Source organism: Sminthopsis crassicaudata, chromosome 3, assembly GCF_048593235.1.
Source record: "Sminthopsis crassicaudata isolate SCR6 chromosome 3, ASM4859323v1, whole genome shotgun sequence".
Lineage (NCBI taxonomy): Eukaryota > Metazoa > Chordata > Mammalia > Dasyuromorphia > Dasyuridae > Sminthopsis > Sminthopsis crassicaudata.
Window position 1 is genome coordinate 215,638,585 of NC_133619.1, and position 19,775 is coordinate 215,658,359.

The 19,775-nt window shown below is 34.1% G+C and overlaps 1 protein-coding gene across 1 annotated transcript in view; it reads left to right on the top strand.

The window, feature by feature from the left end:
• VEGFD (vascular endothelial growth factor D) overlaps positions 1–19,775 on the top strand; it is a 52,272-nt gene that overhangs the window by 12,801 nt on the left and 19,696 nt on the right. The gene's annotated exons all lie outside the window — the stretch shown is intronic.

The following is a 19,775-nucleotide window of genomic DNA, read 5'->3' on the forward strand; positions in this document are numbered from 1 at the left end:
TGCTATCTACAACTATATATATGTTGAGATATATTATGTAGGTATACATACATATACATAGATACATATGTATATTTCTATATATATATATGTATATATAAAAGCAACATTATCATTATCATCACCTATGACAAGAACAGAACCATCATATTAGGATTTTGTGTGCTCCACCTAGATAAGGTAGTGGATACAGCTCTGGATCTAGATTCAGGAAGACTCATTTTTGTGAATTCAAATTTGGCCTCAGACACTAATTGTGTGACTCTGGGAAAGTCACCCTGTTTAACTTAAGTTTTCTCATCTGAAAATTAGCTGGAGTAGGAAGTGTTATGCCACTTTAGTGGCTTTTGCTAAGTTTCGCTAAGAAAACTCCAAATGGACTCACAAAGAGTCAGGCACAACTGAAAATGATTGTGCAGAAGTGGTGAGGACATATATTTAAATGAATTTGGGTTATATGACCTTACCTCTTTAAATATCTACATACCAAATCTATAAATAACATACTTTTAAAGGCACTCAAAGAGCAGTTTTCAAGAGATCTTGAAGAAGGAAGATCCTAAAAGAATGGAAAAGATCTTAAGTATTTTACTAGCAAAAAAGCAACTGACATTAGCAGCTATATGATTATTTTTCCATATCAATAAAAATATTATGAGAGTGACTCATTTATGCATGGAGTATACACTTGAAACATGAGGAGGGAATAAACAGGCTTTTGCAAGTTTTCTTTTTTTTTTTTAAATAGTATTTTATTTTCCCAAATACATGCAAAGATAACTTTCAACATTCATCTTTGCAAAACCTTATGTTACAAAATTTTCTTCTTCTCTACCCCTCTCCTCCCTTCCTAAAACAGCAAGCAATCTGATAAAGATTAAAAGTGTGCATTTCTTCTAAACATATTTCCATATTTGTCATGCTTCACAAGAAAAATCAGATCAAAAGGGGAAAAAAAACCATGAGAAAAATACAAGCAAACAACAACAACAACAAAAATGTGAAAATATTATGCTAATAGGTATTCAGTCTCCTTAGTTCTCTCTCTGGATGCAGATGGCACTTTCTATCACAAGTTTATTGAAATTGCCTTGAATCACCTCATTGCTGAAAAGAGCCAAGTCTATCATAGTTGATCATCACATTATCTTGTTACTATGTACAAAGTTCTCTTGGTTCTACTCACTTCACTTAGCATCAGTTTGATGGGGTTCTAGTGAGAGAATTGAAGTGTGAGAACTGATGTGAGAATCCCCTCTGTCTCCGTGCAGGTCCAACTGAAAGAATTCATGAACCCGAAATCTGTTTGTGGCAAAAGGAAGTTTTATTGTTCTCCAAGAAGGAATTAGATTAGCAAAGAGTGTGTTTACAGCAATCTATTTTATGAGCAAATCTTGACTGGGGGCTGGAGGCAACTTGAGCTGATTATTAGACCAAGATCTTTTCAGAATTTACTGAAGAGGCTCCGAGCTACCCCAAAAAGATCAATGAAAGGTGTTTTGACCAAGATTTCTCAATTGAATGACATTGCTTAACTAAGTTGTCTGGGAAGATATGCTTTCCCAGAGAAAGGCCTAAGACTCTGAATCTCCCTTATTTTATAGATTAAAGGGGACAGTTTCAGAGTGATTCTTTTACAGATTAAAGAGTACACAGTTTCAGAGTTCATCCCCATCAAGTTCAACAAGTCTTTCCAGGTTTTTCTGAAATTAGACATCATTTTTTAATAGAACAATAATATTCCATTACATTCATGTACCATAACTTATTCAGCTATTCCCCAACTGATGGGTATCCACTCAATTTCCAGTTTCTTACCACTACAAAAAGAGCTGCTACAAATAATTTTGCACATGTGGGTTCTTTTCCCTCTTTTATGATCTCTTTGGGATACAGACCCGGTAGAGACACTGCTGGATCAAAGACCATGCACTTTGAGCATAGTTCCAAATTGCTTTCCAGAATGGTTGGATCATTTTACAACTCCACTAATAATACATAACTGTTTAATTTCGCAAGTTATTTTCTACATTATGTCACATCTTCAAATGATATATTGCTTGTCTATTCAATGAGAAAGAGTTGTGGGAAAGGGAGCAGCTAGGAGGAGGGGGAGAATTTAGAATTCAATTTTATTAATGAATATTTAAAATTTTACATGTAATTAGGAAATATTTGTCAAAATAAATAAAAATGTATTAAAAAAGAGTGTATCACATCTTCACATTCACCCAACAGAGTAAGAGTTTTATTTAAAACATTGAGTTTATTATTCATTTGTTTTTTTTACAAAACATTTAAGTCCCTAAAAGGCTCTTCTCAAAACATGTAATAAAATATATCAAAATCACACATGGTTCCTTTGACCCAGAGAAAAATATCTTCTATGCCACTCCCTCTACCCTACCCCTTAAGGTACTGCCCCTTTGTACCTGAATATTTCAGTTGCTGACAGGGGAAGAGGAAGGATATTTTTCTAAGAAAAGTAGCTTGCGATTGTTTTGAAAACCTCAAATAAATGTGAAGAGAAGACCTATTTGAAATCAACTAAAAGGTGCAAGTGCAAATGCAGCTAAGTGGTTCAGTGGATAGAGTGCTGGGTTTGGAATTGGGAAGATCAAGTTCAAATGTGACTTTTGACATTCATTAACTATATGACCCTAGGCAAATCACTTAACCCTGTTTATCTTAATCCACTGGAAACGGAAATGACAAACTACTCCAATATCTTTGTCAAGAAAATCCTATACATCCTTTTAGACAGAATTGAACAACAGAAACAACTGATTGAACATAGAAATAGATGCAAGACATTGTGGTCCATCATTTCATTTACATATGACCATTTTCAGAGTTCTAAAAGATATTGCTGAGAAATTATTAATGAGAGAGCTATTTAGAGTCTGCAGGAAAATTCTCTATTGTTGGTTGGTATTATACATTATAGAATGGAAAATTCAAATTTTTCCACCTGAGTTAGATATGGGACATTACTCATGAGAAGCCCCTGATGTGCCACTAAAGATCAAGGACCTAGCAGTCATTTGGATAGAAAGGCTGACAATGAAAATAGTCCTTTGTTGCTTGAAAGAAAAATTTAATAGAACAGCTACTTTTAGGATTAAATCACTGAGAGAATTGTATGGAGCCCATCAGGCTCTATGGCTGCTGAGAAACTACTGAAGGAAACTGAACCTTCCTACTGAGTTGAGTTGATTTGGCTAATTATCCTTTATCAACTTCTACAGTCAAAGAGAAGGGAAACCCCTCAGAGTTTTTGACTGTTGCCTTCTACCACACTCTGGGAGAAGAGGGAAAAACTCAGCTTCCAGTAGCAGATTTGAAGAGAAATGCTTGTCACTGAAAAATCATGTTGCTTCTATATCTTGCCATTGGAGCAGAGCAGGAAAGCCACAGACCCCAAGTGTAAAGCTACAATTTTCTTGAAAGGGGATAATGCTTCTGCTTTATGAATAGAGCTTAATATTGCTTTAGCAGCCTATGCATAGCAGAGAAGCAGCTTTGGATAAATAAGGAGAATACAAAAGCTCAAAAAAAGGAAAAATAGTTTTTGTTTTTGTTCAGTCTTTTTTCAAGCACGTCTACCTCTAATTTGGAGTTTTCTTGGAAAAAACACTGAAATGGTTTGCCATTTCCTTCTCTAGCTCATTTTATAGACGAAGAACTGAGATAAACAAGGTTAAGTGATTTGCCCAAGATCACAGTAGGTATCTGGAACCACTGTGCCACATACTTCCCCATCACTTATAGTAAGAATCATTCCCTATGGCTATCATTATTGATATCTTAATCTACAATCCAGAATCATGGGTTTTTCTACTTGTGTGCCTCACTACTAGTATTTTGTACATGCTGACTCTCCCCCATGTTCAAAATCCTCATTTTTTTGAGAATATCACAAACACATAATATACAATTTGTTTATTGGTAGAAGAATGTGACTTAAAATTATAGGGCCATAACAGCAAGTTGAAGTCACATAGTCTCCTCTAGGGAACAATTCCAACTTTAAAGAGTGAATTAATTCTAAGGCATTCCCAATAAACTTTAGATAGAAAACACCATAGGCATTTAGAAAAAGAACTATGGAGATTAAATAAATGTGAATCAACACATGCTATGTTCACTTCTTTTTTTCCTGTGTTTTTTTCCCTCTCCTGTGGTTTTCCTTTTTGTCCTGGTTTTTCTCTACCAACATGATTCATAAAGCAATGAGTATTAAAAAATAAAATGAAAATTAAAAAAAGAGTGGATTCACGTGAGCTGAATAAATTAGCCCTTCCCCAGACATAGGAAGAACCTTGAGGGAGTTGAAGGTGATGCTATGCCCAGGCTTCATTAAAACTCAGAATTTTAAGCACATCTATTCATAAATAATAAATCTTTGTGATGTCTAAAGTATTGAAAGTCAGTTTCCAAGTTATAAGTTATAAAGTAGGATTTTAAATCGCTTCATAATTATTTTAGTTTCTACAGCAATTTAAAAAAACATACTATAATGGATTGTCATTAATCAGGATTTATTTCAATATAGAGTTTTGAAAATACTTTCCTAATTAAAAAGAAAGAAAAAAAGAGTTTTGAAAATACTTCCCTAATTAAAAAGAAAGAAAAAAGAAGGAAGAAGGGAGGGGGGAATAAAAAGAGAAGGAAGAAAGAAAAAAAGTATAGAGAGAAGGAAGGAGAAAAAGGAGAAAGGGAAAAAGGAGAGGGAGAAAGGAAGGAAGAAAAGAAGAAAGGAAGGAAAGGAGGAGGGAGAGAAGCAAGAATGAAGGAGAAAAGAAAGAAATGAATGAAAAAAGGAAGTAAGAAGAGAGGGAAGAAAGAAGGAAAGAAGAGAGAAAGGAGAGAATGAAGAAATAAAGAAAAAAGGTAGGAGAAAAGGAAGGAAGGAAAAATGAAGGATGAAAGAACTGAATGAGGGAAAAAGGAAGAAAAAAGGGAGGGAAGGAAGAAAGAAAGAGGAAATGGAAAGAGGAAGGGAAGGAGGAAGAAAGAAGGTGAAGCAGATTGTGCTCCCTTTAAGAAACTATATTTCCTTTTGATCTGTGATCGCCTTCAGATTCTCAGCCCCTCTTGGGGAGCATATCCCGGAAGATAAGTTATCTTTCCAGAATGTCAGGGCCTTTGATTCAATTAGAAATCCTAGTCAAAAAGCACTCTTTTGAAGTGTTGTTAATTCCAATAGGAGATCTGGGCTGATACGAATCTAAGTCCAGGAACCTGGGCTTTCCCAGCCCCTCACCAGCTCTGACCTGCTGGAGCTGTCCCAGCCCTCACCAAGACACGCTTTCCTCCAGTAAGATCTTTTGCAGATGGACCTAGATAGTTCACTCAGCTGTCAGGATACTTCTGTCCACTGAGAAAGCATTCTCAGTGCAAAATTCCATTTTCCAATAGATCAGCCATTATAGAAGTCAGTCTCTTGGTAAACTGATTTCTATCCAACAATAAACTTTCTTTTTGCAACTAATAATTTGGGAATGAGTGAATTCTTTCATTCCTAAAACATGTGGCTAATTTAAAGGGGATTCCTAACAACTCTCTTATAGACACTAACCTCTAGACCATCACGAATCTAGACCACTCAAACCACATCAAAAGGGAGGGAGGCAGAGATTTTACTAAAAAGCTATTAGAAATAATCCACATCTTTAGCAAAGTTGCAGGATACAAAATAAACCCACATAAATCATCAGCATTCTTATATAACACTAACAAAATCCAACAGAGTTACAAAGAGAAATTCCATTTAAAGTTACTACTGATAGTATAAAATATTTAGTAATCTATCTGCCAAGGGAAAATCAGGAACTATATGAGCAAAACTACAAAACACTTTCCACACAAATTAAGTCTTATCTAACCAATTGGAAAAATATTAAATGCTCTTGGATAGGGCTAGCAAATATAATAAAGATGACAATACTCCCTAAACTAATCTATTTATTTAGTGCTATACTAATCAGACTCCCACAAAATTATTTTAATGACCTAGGAAAAAATAACAACAAAGTTCATATAGAAAAACAAAAGGTCAAGAATTTCAAGGGAATTAATGAAAAAAAAAATCAAATGAAGTTGGCCTAGGTGTACCAGATCTAAAATTATATTATAAAGCAGTGGTTACCAAAACCATTTGCTAGTGGCTAAGAAATAGTCTAGTTGATCAGTGGAATAGGTTAGGTTCAAAGGACAAAATAATAAATAACTTTAATAATCTAGTGTTTGACAAACCCAAAGACCCCAGCTTTTGGGATAAGAACTCAATGTTTGACAAAAATTGCTGGAAAAATTGGAAATTAGTATGATAGAAAATAGGCATTGACCCACACTTAATACCTTACATCAAGATAAGGTCAAAATGGGTACATGAGTTGGGCATAAAGAATGAGATTATAAATAAATTAGAGGAACATATGATAGTTTACTACTCAGACCTGTGAAAGAGGAAGGAATTTATGTCCAAAGAAGAACTAGAGATAATTATTGATCACAAAATAGAAATTTTTGATTATATAAAATTGAAAAGTTTTTGTATAAACAAAACTAATGCAGATAAGATTAGAAGGGAAATTAACAAACTGGGAAAACATTTTTACAGTTAAAGGTTCTGATAAAGGTCTCATTTCCAAAATATATAGAGAACCGACTCTAGTTTTTAAGAAATCAAGCCATTCTCCAATTGATAAATGGCCAAAGGATATGAACAATTTTCAGATGATGAAATTGAAACTATTTCCTCTCACCTGAAAGTGTTCCAAATCACTATTGATCAGAGAAATGCAAATTAAGACAACTCTGAGATACCACTACACACCTGTCAGATTGGCTAAGATGACAGGAAAAAATAATGATGAATGTTGGAGGGGATATGGGAAAACTGGGACACTGATAGTGGAGTTGTGAAAGAATCCAACCATTCTGGAGAGCAATCTGGAACTATGCCCAAAAAGTTATCAAACTGTGCATATCCTTTGATCCAGCAGTGCTATTACTGGGCTTATATCCCAAAAAAATACTAAAGAAGGGAAAGGGACCTGTATGTGCCAAAATGTTTGTGGCAGCCCTTTTTGTAGTGGCTAGAAACTGGAAAATTAATGGATGCCCATCAATTGGAGAATGGTTGGGTAAATTATGGTATATGAATGTTATAGAATATTATTGTTCTGTAAGAAATGACCAGCAGGATGAATACAGAGAGGCTTGGAGCGACTTACATGAACTGATGCTGAGTGAAATGAGCAGAACTAGGGGATCATTATACACTTCAACAATGATACTGTATGAGGATGTATTCTGATGGAAGTGGATATCTTCAACATAGAGAAGATCTAAATCATATCCAATTGATCAATGATGGACAGAATCAGCTACACCCAGAGAAGAAACACTAGCAAATGAGTATAAACTGTATGCATTTTTGTTTTTCTTCCGGTTATTTTTACCTTCAATTCTTCCTATACAACAAAAAAATTTGGTTCTGCACACATATATTGTATCTAGGATATACTATAACATATTTAACATGTATAGGAATGCCTGCCATCGAAGGGGAGGGGGTGGAGGTAAGGAGGGGAAAATTCGGAACAGAAGTGAGTTCAAGGGATAATGTTGTAAAAAGTTACCTATGCATATGTACTGTCAAAAAATGTTATAATTATAAAATTAATAAAGAAAGAAAGACCTTGCCTCTGACACATCCTGGCTCTGTCAACAAAGTCACTGAACACTTCCAGTACCTTCAGCTGTCCTCTTAAAATCATAAGTTGAAAAGTAGTTGCCGATCTGAGATGTAAGAGATGTTCTCAGTAAGAATCTTGTATACCAACAAAATCACAGATAAAGGCCAAAATCAGATATAAGGCTCATTAAATCACAGATTTAAAGTTGGAAGGAGTCTTAGAAATCATCTCTCTCAGTACTTCATTTTACAGATGAAGAAACAGAAAATGAGAGATTAAATAATTTCCCCCATGAAGTCTCCTAGCTAGTTAAGTGACTGAAGTAGGATGTGGCCAGCTGTCTATCAGATGCAGGTCCAACACATTCCTCTCCATTTTACTGCCTCTTATTTTTATAAATGAGATGACTGATGCCTAGGGTATTGAAGTAATATTATTAGTTAGTGACAGAAATAGAGTAAATGCCCAGATTTCTTTCCCTCTGCATAGTGCCATTTTCACTGTGAGGGTACCTCTTCCCATTCTAACCATTCCAAATGAAACAAAGAAATTTGATTATGTTCTTTTCTCTTTTCTCAGTTTCCCTTATTGAATAAGAGGAATTTAGAACTTGATAGATGTATCAATATAATTTTGTTTAATGACTCTTTTACAGTTATCTCTTCCCACACTGCAAGGATTAAGGGTACAATACTGATTTATTGTAAGGGTACAATAAAAATTTTTTGGCCTTCTCTTCACTCCACAGAAGAAGTTTGAATTATTATAATACTGAAAGATAAAATACGCTATGCATATATTTTATGCATTTCTGGAGTTCTAAACTTTTTCTGTGTCATGGCTGGCCTTCTGATGTTGTCTGTGGCTTACCAAAAGCTCCCCCCTCCAAATTTCCATTTAATTTCTTATTCTGAGCTTCAAAATATTAAAACTGTGATATAGAAAGCTGTGACATGAAAGAGATAACTATTATCCGTATCAAGATGGGAGCAAAACAGGGGAAGATAAGCTAAAGTTCAAATGTAAATTGCATTGTTGTTCATTTGTTTCAGACTCTTACTGGAGTGGTTTGCCATTTCCTTCTCCAGTTCATTTTACAAATCAGGAAACTGAGGCAAACAGGATTAAGTGACTTGCCCAGAGTCACACAGCTACTAAGTATCTAAGATTGGATGTCAACTCATGAAGATGAGTCTTCCTGACTCCACGCTTGATACATTGTGCCACCTAGCTGTCCAAATGGAAATAGGATAGAGAAATGTCAGCGTTTCTTAGTACTCTTCTTTGTGGATGGCATACCATTGAAAATGAATCTTGGAACAGAACAGGATTTTTCTTAATAAGTTTCATGGATATTCAAAAAAATGACTCTAACTATTTCTAGTTTTATGGGGGTGGAGTGGGATGGGGTTGTAATATTCTCTCTAAAATGCAATGTTCTCTGTTGGGGTTTTCTTGGGGTCTCTGGGAGCAGCCTTCGTTTCAGTTCAGTAATCACCACAAGTACAGCCAGGGGGTAAAGTCCAAATCCTTTAGTGTCTCTTTCAAAGTCCTATCTCCTTCACTTGGGGCTCCGCTAAGTTTTCTGGAGACCTTCTGGATCTTGGTTTCAGTGGAGAAGCGGAGGAGGACAGCCTGTCACCACTTCTCTGTCTTCCCTAGTTCTGATTCTGGCTGAGCTTGTCCGAGCTTATATGGTCTCTTATCCAAGGTGTGAATCTTGTAGAACTATAGTAAGTACTAAGTACATGTACTGAACTATAGAACTGTTAAGCACCATGCTAAACAACCATTGTCTCTATCAATTCCACTTAGTACCTTGTAAGGATTCTTTGTTTCAAATTCAGAGTTCTGGCTCAAAACTTGGCCCAAGGAGTTTAAAAGTGAAAGAATGAAGAACTTGAGAATAAATCCACAGTGTGAATATCTCGAACAAGCTTTGAAAAATGGATCAAAAATTAAATAGGAGGAGGAGAGGAGAGGACTTTAGATAACATATGGGAAATTGGATCGTGGTTTAGTGACCATAAGGTTCTGCTCCCTGGCACACAATTCCGTGTTATTCACAATAATATTCTATTGCTGATGCCAATTGACTATAAATCATGGAACTCCAGGACTGAGAATTCTATTCACTGTATCAACTAACTGTCCCATCTATTCTCTATATAGTTTGTTTGTATATAGTTGTTTGTATGTTATATCCCTCATTCTATTGTGAACTCCTGAAAGGCAGACCTGACTTCTGCCTTCCTTCATATCTCCAGTGCTTAACACAGCTCCTGGCATATAGTAAGTGTTTAATAAATGTTTGTTGACTGATTGAGTATTGACTATCTCACCCTCCACAACTCTGTATTAATATACCTGATCTGTCTGGATAGTAACCTATCCTCTGAATATTTTTCTCCCTACCTTCCAGACAATGAACTTTTTCATGCCTTACCTTCTCTCTGCTTTTTAAGATGTTCTCTAAAAAGCCTGACAAAGCTGCATGAATGTTAATGATGTAATGAAGAGATGGGGAACATCTAGCCCACAGGCCATATAAAACCCATGAAATCATTTGCCAAGCTGAAAACCAGGTACACCAATCTCCCATTGTTTGAGTTCTATAAGCTGATAATTTTGTATGGCCCATGAATGATGCTGTAAATAAATGTCCAAATGGATGCCTACAGAAAAAAGATTCCCCCTCTACTCACCCTGATAAAATGGGTTAATGGGTGTCAGAAGGACTTCCTTTACCACTCATAACATGTGCATCTTAACAGTAGTCTTCTATCTAAAAAATTAGAATTTCTTCTTTTGATCATGTTTTCAAAGAAAATGTATTGTGGAAACCAAATTACTCAGTGTAAATTGAGACAGAGACCTAGACATAGATGGATGGGGAGATTTTGGTATAAGCTGCGAATTTCATTGTTGGATTTACTTTTAATTTTACAACCTTTCCATCTTAAAAGCTTTCTCTGTTTTTATAGGCTCTCAAAGAATGAACAGTCACAACAAAAATGAAAACACTGTTTGGGACTCTGGAAAGTCTGGGAAATTTATTTTCTATTAAAGCATGTTTAGAAAGCACAGGATAGTGAAGGTATTTGAGGAAGAAAGTTTTCAAAATTAAACGTATCAGTTCTTTTGGTTTTCATTAACAATAGCTTGTAGTATCTCTTTGAGAAATCTTGCCCAACTTCTTAGGTCGTCTAAACTGCTGCATTGTACAAGGTTACATGAAAATTTCTTTCTATTTATCTTTTTTTGAATTCTAGCCTGTTGTTTCTGTCTCAATATAGTGATCTTGGTGAATTCTTGGTTTCGTGAGACTTTTCATATTCACATACTTTTTCCTGTCTATAAAGATTGCATTTCTAATTTCCTCACATAGTTTCTCTGCCCTCTTGGTCACTTTTAGTGGTCAGTTAGATGCCATGCATTTTACAGGTACTTAGGAAACATTGGAAGATGAAAATGATGAGGATATCATTCAATATTTGCAATGAGAATCCATGATCCAATGTTTTTAAAATGTCCTTTATTCAACAAAAATGTATTAAGCACCTGTAATACAGGGAAACAGATAAGTAAAAGTTGTCAGAATGACCCACGTTCAAGTTCTTCCTGTGACTAATGTTGTTGTTCAGTTTTCTTTGACTGCATTACTTTGGCAAAGATTCTGAAGAGCCATTTCCTTCTTCAACTCATTTTACAGATGAAGAAACTGAGACAAAGAGGATTAAATGATTTGTCCAGAATGACCTAGCTAGTAAGTGTCTCAGGCTTAATTTGGACTCAGATTTTCCTAATTCCAGGTCTGGCACTCTATCCACTACACTACTTAGATCCCCTCTTGGACTAATATATATTAGTTATATGAAAGTGATGGATTTAAGAAGTCACATAATAATAAAATTTTCACAATTTCTCAGGCAATTCTGTCAAATTCTCTGTCTTTATGTTCCCAGGCTTTACTTTCCTCATTTGCAAAAGGAATAGATTAGATTAAGTGATCTTCAGAAATCTTTCTCTCCTCAAATATATTATTACTTGATTTTGTCTTCTGCAGGTCAGACAAACAAATGGAAGAGGAATCAGACTTGGAAATTTTTATAATAATTCAGATTAGAAATAAGAAAGGTCTTAACTCTTCTCTAATTACCAAATTATATAGTCTATAAAGTACAGATAAACCATATCACACTGTTAGGGAAAGGGATCGGAACATTTGTCTTAACTTTAGAATTTTTCTTTTGGAATGAGGTAAAGGATCTTCCATCAGTTTTCAGTGTACCTGAAATCATTTAAAAGTTTCATTATATTCATGTCCTGTGTGAGGAATGTCTTCATTGAAAAAGATAAGCAGCATTTTTTACACCAAGATACTGGCCAGTTCTGACTAGAACAGAGAAAAGATGAGATGAGTAGACTGATAGTGATTCTTTCTGGAATATGAAAGAGATGATTCCTTATACTTAATCTAAATGATAATTTCCTAAAGGTTCAGAGTTCTATCCTAAACAACGTGGCATAGTGAAAAAAGCAAAAAACTTTTAAAAGCCTGAAAATTTTGGATTGAAGGCTCAGTTCTACCATTTACTTTGTGACTGCAAACAATCCACTTTACCCAATGAGTTCCTGATTCCTCTTCAGTAAAATGGATGGCTAATACTTTCACTTTGACTTTATCTTGATAAATGGTGCAGGATATTAGTCTATGCCCAATTTCTGCCCTACTGTTTTCCAATTTTCTCAACAAATTTTTTTTACCAAACAATGAATTCTCATCCCCAAATCTCGTCTATACATTTGCCAAATAAAGGTTACTATGTTTATTTATGCTGTAAAATTATATGTCTATTCTGTTCCATTGAATTATTTTTCTATTTCTTGGCCAGCATCAGATTTTTTTTAAATAATTATTATAATATAATTTAAGATCTGGTATTGCTACCTCTTTTTTTCATTAGTTCTTTTGATATTCTTGATTTTTTGTTCTTCATTAATTATCACTTAGAGTTGTATGAAAAGGACTTTGTAAAGTCTCACTTTGTTAAAAAAAAAACATACAAAGCCAACTTATCTTTAATTTGTTTGGGGTCTCTATTCTTATTAGACAAATCCATTTAAGTAAGTTTGATCTAAATTGTTTACCACTGGTAATAGACTACACCTCTCACAGAAAGTTGCTTTCAATGCTTTCATCCAAAAGAATGACTATAGGAATTTTATAAATCACAACATAATTCATTGGTATAGTTTTTTGAATGAGAGATTTTTCAGCACTTATTAAATCAAAGCCTGACCTTTTTCCTTCAAAAAGAACTAAGAACTGGTCTTAATAATGTGTAGATACACTCCTTGTGGATGTTTATTTGAATTTCTTTTCTTTGCAGTTTTTGCACAAGCTCTTTTAGGATACCGGTAATCTAGTAAATAGTAACCTAATTATCTTAGGAATTAGAGAAGATGACTCCACAACTCCTCCTTTATGAGATATCTTTGTGTTTCTCTCTAGGAAAAGGAAAGTATCTTTTAATGTTTAACCAAAAGCTTCCTGTGGCTCATTCTCTTTTGCCTTGAGAAGAAATAGCTGCTTACTGTGCATTAATTTCTGAATCTATAAGCATAACCCATAGATATCAGAAGAAAATGGTACAAAGAAAACAAACAGTAGGGAGGTCAGATCAATTAAGAGGACTAGGAAGTTGGCTCTCTCCCCAAATGTTGGCAAATCACTAAGAAAACAATTTAAGTGAATGAGTAATAAAATATTATGTGGTGCTTTTAAACTATATTTACATGAAAGAAATAACAAAAGGTGTCACTAAAAGAAGTGTGTTTCCCTAAAATACTATATGAGCTCCTCAGCTTTAAACTCATAGATTAAAAAGAGTAGGGTAAGGATTTTTAGTGCTCTCAAATGGAGGAAAAATATAGCTTAAATCAGTTATTTTAGAGTGCTATGACATTCTAATGAGGTTTCATTTACTCAGGAAAAACATTTGAAGAATTACCGACATAAGAAATATTGTTGTTTTTCATAGTTGCTGCTTATTGCAGATTTTTTAAGGAGACAGAACTATTTTTCCCCCTGTAATCCTATTTTTAAAGTCTTTTGGAAACCTCTTTGGAAAAGCTAAAAGTAAATCCTGTAATGAACATCACCTCAAAGATTAGCATTTGTTCCCACCATGGTTACCAGAAGGTAAAAGAAACTGTATGTTAAGCAGCCTCATAGACAGCTTTTCCTATCTTTTGATACTAATAGTGATATTTCTGGATCAAAAGGCATGCACAGTTTGATATATTTTATGTATATATATATATATATATATATATATATATATATATATATATATATATATATATATATATATATATATATATATATATATATATATATGCCCATAGTTCCAAATGGCTCTCAAAATGGTTGGATTAGTTCACAACTTCACCAAAAATGCCTTAGAATGATAATTTTTTTTTACCACATGCTCTCCAATATTTATCATTTTTTTCTTTGTGATCATATTAAGCAGTGTGATAGGTGTGAGATCATACCTCAGATTTGCTTTAATTTAAGAAGTGTTCTAAATCTCTTTTTCATTTTAGAGATTTAGAACACTTCTTCATATGCTTATAAATAGCTAGGATTTCTTCATCTGAAAACTTTCTGTTCACTGGAAGATGGCTTGTATTCCTATAAATTTAGCTCAGTTCTCTGTAAATTTGAAAAATAAGGCTTTTATCAGAGACACTTGCTGTAAAGATTATATCCCAACTCTCTGCTTTCTTTACGACCTTGATTGCATGGGTTTTGTTTGGGCAAAAGTCTTTTTAATTTAATATAATTAAAATTATCTGTTTTACATTTCATAATGTTCTCTATCTCTTGTTTGGCCATGAAATCTTCTCTTCTCCATAGATCTGGTAGGTAAACTATTCCTTGCTCTTTTGTTTATGGTGTCACTTTTTATGTCTAAATCATGTACCCATTTTGACCTTAATTTTGTATACACTGTGAGATATTGTTCTATGCTTAGTTTATATATTATTTTTCCAGTTTTTCCAGCAGTTTTTATCAAGTATTGTGTTCTTATCCCAAAGATTTATAAAAAACTAGGTCACTATGGTTATTGAATACTGTATTTTATGTGTTATGTGTCTAATCTATTCAACTGATCTACAATTCTATTTCTTAGCCAGTACCAGATAGCTTTGATGATCATTGCTTTATAATATAATTTGAGATCTGGTATTGCTAGGCCACCTTCCTTTGTATTTTTTCATTAATTTTTCCAATTATGTTTAGATCTTGGCAGGTAGACTCTTCAAATATTTTATATTTTTTTACAGTTATTTTAAATGGAATTTCTCTTCCTATCTCATTACTGGGCTTTGTTAATCATATAAAGAGATGTTGATGATTTATATCCTGCAACTTTAATAAAGTTGTTAAATTGATGACATGATGATATACTTAGAGAACCCCAAAGACTCTGCTAAAAAGCTATTAGAAATAATTCAGAATTTTAGCAAAGTCGCAGGATACAAAATAAATCCACATAAATCCTCAGGATTTTTATACATTACCAACACAATCCAACAGCAAGAGATACAAAGAGAAATTCCATTCAAAATAACAGTTGATAGTATAAAATATTTGGGAATATATCTACCAAAGGAGAGTCAGGAATTATATGAGCAAAATTACAAAACACTTGCCACAAAAATAAAGTCAGATTTAAATAATTGGAAAGACATTCAGTGTTCTTGGATAGGCTGAGCGAATAGAATAAAGATGACAATACTCCCCAAACTAATCTATTTATTTAGTGCTATACCAATCAGACTCCCAAGAAACTATTTTAATGACCTAGAAAAAATAACAACAAAATTCATATGGAAGAATAAAAGGTCGAGAATTGCAAGGGAACTAATGAAAAAAAAGTCAGAGGAAGGTGTTCTAAGTGTACCTGATCTAAAGCTATATTATAAAGCAACAGTCACCAAAACCATTTGGTATTGGCTAAGAAATAGACTAGTTGATCAGTGGAGTAGGTTAGGTTCACGGGGCAAGATAGTGAATAAAAATAGCAATCTAATCTTTGACAAACCCAAAGATCCCAAATTTTGGGATAAGAATTCATTATTTGACAAAAACTGCTGGGAAAACTGGAAATTAGTATGGCAGAAACTAGGCATAGACCCACATTTAACACCACATACTAAGATTAGATCAAAATGGGTCCAAGATTTAGGCATAAAGAACGAAATCATAAATAAATTGGAGGAACATGGGATGGTTTACCTCTCAGACTTGTGGAGGAGGAAGGAGTTTGTGTCCAAGGGAGAACTAGAGACCATTATAGATCACAAAATAGAACATTTTGATTACACCACATTAAAAAGTTTCTGCACAAACAAAACTAATGCAAACAAGATTAGAAGGGAAGTAACAAATTGGGAAAAATTTTTTACAGTTAAAGGTTCTGATAAAGGCCTTATCTCCAAAATATACAGAGAATTGACTTTAATTTATAAGAAATCAAGCCATTCTCCAATTGATAAATGGTCAAAGGATATGAACAGATAATTTTCAGATGATGAAATTAAAACTATTTCCACTCATATGAAAGAGTGTTCCAAATCACTATTGATCAGAGAAATGCAAATTAAGACAACTCTGAGGTATCATTACACACCTGTCAGATTGGCTAAGATGACAGGAACAAATAACGATGAATGTTGGAGGGGCTGTGGGAAAACTGAGACACTGATGCATTGTTGGTGGAGTTGTGAAAGAATCCAACCATTCTGGAGAGCAATCTGGAATTATGCCCAAAAAGTTATCAAAATGTGCATACCCTTTGACCCAGCCATACTACTACTGGGCTTATACCCCAAGGAACTACTAAAGAAGGGAAAGGGTCCTGTATGTGCCAAAATGTTTGTGGCAGCCCTTTTTATAGTGGCTAGAAGCTGGAAGATGAATGGATGTCCATCAATTGGAGAATGGTTGGGTAAACTATGGTATATGAATGTTATGGAATATTATTGTTCTATAAGAAATGACCAACAGGAGAAATACAGAGAGGCTTGGAGAGAATTACATCAACTGATGCTGAGTGAAACGAGCAGAACCAGGAGATCATTATACACTTCAACAATGATACTGTATGAAGATATATTCTGATGGAAGTGGATATCTTCAACATAGAGAAGAGCTAATCCAATTCCAATTGATTAATGATGGACAGAACCAGCTACATCCAGAAAAGGAACACTGGGAAATGAATGTAAACTGTTATTTTTACCTTCTGAATCCAATTCTTCCTGTGCAACAAAAAATTCGGTTCTACACACATATATTGTATCTAGAATATACTGTAATATATTTAACATATATAAGACTGCTTGCCATCTGGGGGAGGGGGTTGGGGGAGGAAGGGAAGAAATCTGAATAGAAGTAAGTGCAAGGGATAATGTTGTAAAAAATTACCCATGCATATGTACTGTCAAAAAAATGTTATAATTATAAAATAAAATAAAAATTAAAAAAAAAAATTAAAAAAAAAATAAAGTTGTTAAATTATTTCAAGAGTTTTCTAATTGATTCTTTAGGGTGCTCTCAAATCAAATCTGCAATAAGTGAGTTTTATTTACTCTTTGCCTCTCCTAATTCCTTAAATTTCTTTTTCTTATGGCTGTAGCTAATATTTCTAGTATTATTTTGAAGGGGCAGCTAGGTGGTGCAGTGGATAGAGCACCAGCCTTGAATTCAGGAGGACCAGAGTTCAAATCTGGCCTCAGACACTTAACACTTCCTAACTGTGTGACCCTGGGCAAGTCACTTAACCCCAACCTCAGGGGGAAAAAAAAATAGTGGTGATAATGGGAATCCTTGCTTCACCCCTGACAGTTAAGAACCTGCTAGTGGCTGCTAGGGATCTAATTCTGACTGACAGAATAGATCCCTTCATGTGAGAGATGATGATGATACAAGGAGACGGAGAGGTAGTTGCATTCTCTGACCTCTCTCCTCTTCCCTCTTGCCTCTGATTTATTTCATTCCCAAATTCACAAGCAACATCTGTATCAGTAAAGGCTGATTTGAAATTCCTTCAAGTATTAAGATTCACAGCTGTGGAAGCTTTCAAGAAAACTGACCCATCTGTTACTCATACAGTCCCTTTAATGCTTTACAGGTTTTTCTGGGTTTCACACTTAGGCATGGTTCTTAACACTTGAGCTTATTGTGAAGGCTTCTATCATATTCCCATTATAGAGAATGCTTATTGATGGTTTTAGACAAATATTGTGTATTGTTTTATTTAATAAAAGGAATACTCCTTTTATTCCTTTGCTCTCTAGTGTTTTTAATTGGAATGGATGCTACATTTTGTCAAAGGCTTTTTCTGCATCTTCCAATATGATTTCCATTGGTTTTGTTATTGATGTGTTAATTATGCTGATAGTTTCCCTAATATTAAACCAATCCTGCATTCCTGGTATAGATCCCACCTGGTCATAGTATATCCTTATAATATATTACTATAATTGCTTTGATAGTATTTTGTTCAAAATTTTAAAATCAATATTTATTAGGGAATTGGTATATAGTGTTCTTTGCTTGTTTTAGCTCTTTTTAGTTTAGATGTCAGTAATTTATTTGTGTCATGAAAGGAGTTTGGTAGGACTCCTTCACCTATTTTTCTAAATAGTTTATGATTGACATTTTTCTCTTTCAATTTTTTATTATTTTTAATTTTATTATTATTTTATTAAACTAAATCAAATACTTGTCATGTTTATATGTAAATATTATTTATTAATTTTAATATTTTAAATTTTTTCTTTTAATTAAATCTACTTTAGCTTTAACTTTGTCTGAGATCAGTGATTACTACCCCTATTATTCTTTCTGATAAAGTCTACTCCTGATGAATATTATTATATTCACTGCTGACTACTCTACTTTATTACCTCTTTCCCTGCCTTACTATTACTTAACTTATGACTACTCTAAGGATCCCTCTGTTATCCTCTTCCCCCACTATTCTCCTTCCTCTTTATCCCTTTCTATCCTTTTTTTCTCTTTCGTTTTCCCCTTTATCTCCTGTTTGTTTCTGTCTACTGTCTCCCCTGGTCTTCCCTCTCTTCCTAGCTATTTAAAGTATTTTTTCTTTGACCTGATAATTCTGGAATTTGGCTGTAATATTCCTTGAAGTTTTTACTTTGGGAATCTCTTTCCTGAGGTAATTGGTGTATTCTTTCAATGTCTGTTTTGCTTTGTGGTTCCAGGATATGGCAGTTTTCCCTTCAAGATAATTTCTTGAAAGATGCTGTCCAAGTCCTCCTTTTGATTATGGCTTTTAGGTAATCCAATGACTCTGACATTGTCTCTCTGGATCTATTTTTCCCAATGAGTTGTTTTACATTTTCTTATTTTTTTCATTCTTTTGAATTTCTTGATTGATTCTTGATATCTCGTGGAGCCATTAGCTTTCATTTGTCCTGTTCTAACTTTAAAATTAGAGTTTGTTTTCCTCAGTTAGCTTCTGAATTTCCTTTTCCATTTAGTTAATTGTACTTTTTGAGCAATTGTTTTCTTTTTTCCAAGCTTGCATTACTTTCATTTTTTCCCTAATTTTCTTCCACCTCCCTTACATGATTTTTAAAGCTCCTTTGTGAGCTCTTTCCATGAGCTTTTTCTGGGTTTCAGAAAGGGAGCTTTGCACATAGGTGCTTTGACATTGTTGTCCTTCCTTTCCCATTCTAACCCCTCATTCATCTCCATTCCATACACTTACTTCATTGGAACTTGTATTATAATTATTTATGCCTTTCTCACATCCTTATATTATCCTGAAAGTTAATAGCAGGGAATAGATTGGGTTTCATCTTTGCATTTTTAGTGACTTCCACAGAGCAGGTGCTTAGACAGTTTAAAACTTCTAATTCAGTTTTTTCCTCCCAGAGTGTGTATGTGTGGGGAAAACCATTAAATTTAAATGAACAAACTTATTTATAGGATACAAATGCAACTATGCATTTGTGTGGGAAGAT